General features: G+C 38.2%; 1 long non-coding RNA gene across 1 annotated transcript; it reads left to right on the top strand.

Annotated features, from left to right (window-relative positions):
• Positions 1–1,901: 1,901 nt before the first annotated feature.
• Positions 1,902–2,790, top strand: LOC149193113 (uncharacterized). The gene is made up of 3 exons (XR_016254924.1): positions 1,902–2,098; positions 2,265–2,344; positions 2,540–2,790. It is a non-coding gene; the product is annotated as an uncharacterized LOC149193113 (long non-coding RNA).
• The last annotated feature ends 710 nt before the right edge of the window (positions 2,791–3,500 follow it).

Here is a 3,500-nt window from a genome sequence, read left to right as displayed (position 1 = left end):
AGAAAAGGGCAGTGCAGGCACAAGATGCCAACATATCAACCTGGAGACTTGTCCCTCATATGTGCTTCTGCAGGGATAAAATATTATTTGCGAGGCACCCCTTGAAACGATTAATTTAATGGCATACATCTCCACTCTCTTTCCACGTGACGGGATTTAAACCCACGCTGTATTACATAGGAGTTGTCTATAATGCGACCTTTTTGAAGATTACGGTGACGGAATCCGGCCGAAGAAATTGAGGTTAAATCTTGATTTTTTGCAGTTAAAATGCTTTTTTAACTGCATATTTGGATTCAGCACCCTCGAAAACCCCTGGGACACTTTCATTGTGCAGAAACTAGCTATCAAACTTGTGATTCCAATAAATTCCTGCCGGATTTCGACCGGAAAAACCCGCCAAAAAGACTTTAAAAAGTCGCGTTATAGACAACTGCGTATTACATATTACGGCTTGCGTTATAGACAACTGCGTATTACATATTACGGCTTCTTTGTACTGGTTTCGCCACATGCAGTCCAACTGTCCATATTTCTTTTTTTTAAATTCAACTGTACAGACATGGTCGTATAGATAGTAATTTGACTTCTATTCATAAATTAACGCCTGAATGAGATACGCCAGACTTCTGCCCACAATGAATTCGATGTGATAGGTCATTCCGAGTTGCAATAACAATAAAAAATTAATGCAAAAATTTTATTATGATTTTATATTGTCTTTTTTCAAAGGAGTTATTTTCAGTGGATTAAAAACTATTTTAAATAATAAATCTATATTTTATTTAAAAAAATTTCCACTTGATTTTATATAATTTTCATTTTGTGAAATTGACATCACAACTCTAATTTTCAAACAAAACTACAAAATACCATATTCAAACACAACTTTAAAAAACAAAACTTATAAAATATATTTAGAAAAACAAAAATATATACAGTATGTATCTCAATTAATTTTAACCTTAAGATAGTGACTCTAGTTTAGTCTGAAGTAGGTTTCCATTTAGTGTGGGCAAAATAAGAAAGCAGTAAAGACAAGCAGCTTTATCTTGGTAGCCATGTTGCAGAACATTTGTCCCACCTGAACGTATATTGCTGTACAATATTGACCACCTGACCTGTGGGGACACCAAGCAATAACAATTGATGAAGAAACTACTTAAGCTGTGCTGTCCAAAATCATAAAAATCAATTTCCATCCGACGGGTATTCCGACGGAAGCGCCATTTGTTGGGTTAGAGGACAAGAAGCAATTTACGAAAGCAAAAGATAATAATGTAGGCCTATAAACAAGAGAGTAGTACATTATCTTCTTATAGTCAATCATGGCACATTCAATAATTTTCTGAATGCTGCAACCACCCAACAAGGATAACGTTTAAAGCTTTTTGAAAAATAATGAATGAACACATCTCATCTCATTGTATGAAAATGGAGTGGTTTATTTAGGTTGAAGATGTCACGACCCTTCCACAATACATAAAAGTAATTTTTTTTTTTTAATGGTAAACTTATGATACCCTTACATAAACCCCTTTAACGTAACTACTGTCGCACATAGAATATCATTACGTATAGCCGTTCGGAATTGATACAATTTGGACATATTTTATTTCCTGACAAACTATATAGTTAATTGGTTCACGGTTCGGCTCGTTTGCATGGTTTACATGTGTATTTATTCGGCAATCGGAATGTATGCATTGTTACGACCGGTAACTTTTCCGGCGATGAGTTGTTGGTGGCTTTTAAGATTTCATGGCAGCTGTTTAATGCCCCAGCACAGGTGTCCTGGCTCACCTGCTTGGCCATGTGACTCGCCGTTCTTCGTACCCTCGGCCTTCACGCCTTGGGTTCCCGCTCCTTTCCTACGGTGGAGATCTAATGACTCAGATCTGAGGGCGGAGATCCGTCTAAGGGTTTGAGAGCTCTTCATAAACATTTGGAGTTTCTCTCGCGGCTCATTTGGTTCTGGAATGGCTTTCGGATTCTGCTTGTCTCTTTGCTCTTTGGACTCGTTTCCATTTCTCGCCTCCTCCAGGGCTTCATCAACAGCTCAGAGGATTTATGCTTAATTCCCGGAGTTACCATGCAGGTAATGTATCATTTTTTTTTTTTTAGAAATTAGACACAGTTTTCGCTATATGTTATTTCCTTCTTACGGGTTTCGCTACTAGTTCTGCATGCGTTTCTCACGAGTTTCACTGCTAGTTTTGCATGCATCTGTTAACAGTTTGTCTCTTGTCATTTGTCGTATGAAGGTAAGGATTATAGCGATGCAACCTCTCTGCTTGCGGATTGACGGGCCTTCAGCGTTTCGACCTTCTCCGCCGCGTGCCAGGTATGCAAATCGGCCGTAAGGTCCTGATGCGATGACTGGGGTTTTCCCTTGATGTGCCTGAGTCGGCTGTGATTCATACATGCTTGTTTTCTTTTCTTTTCTTTTTATGTTTACTGGCTTCCTGCTTTCTATAATCCAAGCGAGGATTCCCAGAATAGGATCCTCATGATTTTGCATGTGTTCTCGTATTCCCAGGTTTCGTGTTCCCGGCTTACCCTGTTGGGTTGTGAGGAACAGTCAGTTCCCTTGCGCGGGATATGCCTTAACCTTTTACAGCAATTGAGTTATTTGAAGGCAAACTTGTTTTTCTATGATTAGTCAACCAGATGCAATTGTTTATGTATAAATGATAAGGGCCACTGTTGAACTGGCCGCTGAATATGGACCCCTCTGTTCAAAGGGTGTTTTATTTATATTTTGATGAATATATTTCATTTGCACTTCCAGTTTCATCGTTTTAATAAAAGCTTGCTCTGTAATTGTCGGTTCAATTCTGGTTTTTCCTCGGATAGTTTTAATAGCATGCCGCTTGTGTTTCAGTATGCTCGACCCGATATTATTGGCTTGCCATTCTGAATCGGTTAGATGTTTAATTTTGTCCTGTGGATTGTATGTAATCTCCGGTTTTCAAGCTACAGCAGTTTGCCATTGTCCTCAAGAAGGGTAGGAAAGTTATTATTTCCTTGCTGCTCGTTTTTGTTTAAATGCTCCTTTTAACTGATACGGAACTCTGTTCTTACCAGCATATGGGTTTTTACTGTTAACGAGCTTATTTTATAATGGGAATGTTAAGGTCGTTACTGAGTATATGTGTTTACTTGGTTTGAATGTATGTATATACATGTAGATACTTCCGCTGTCGTGTCCACGACCACGGTTATAGTAGTTTATGCGGTTGCATTTTGTTGTCCATTGAATGGAATACTACGGAATCTAGATTTGGTTCGTATTCCTCTTGAATCTTTTCTTAAGTTAATCATTCTCGTAATATTTACCTCTTTCGGTATCTTTTGGTTACATGTAATTGTTTCACAGTTTAAGCAAACTGTTTCTTGCTACCACAGACTCATATAGTTTCTAAACTCTAAACTATGTTCACACTGTACGTTTAGATGATTCGTCCAGCGGGTTTTCATATTACAGTTCTGATAACCCT

Source organism: Pinus tabuliformis, chromosome 2_2 (assembly GCF_031772625.1).
Source record: "Pinus tabuliformis cultivar Carrire ecotype Pingquan chromosome 2_2, CPIR1, whole genome shotgun sequence".
Classification (NCBI taxonomy): domain Eukaryota; kingdom Viridiplantae; phylum Streptophyta; class Pinopsida; order Pinales; family Pinaceae; genus Pinus; species Pinus tabuliformis.
The sequence above is the reverse complement of the archived record's forward strand: the minus strand, read 5'-3'. Positions and strand labels throughout refer to the sequence as shown.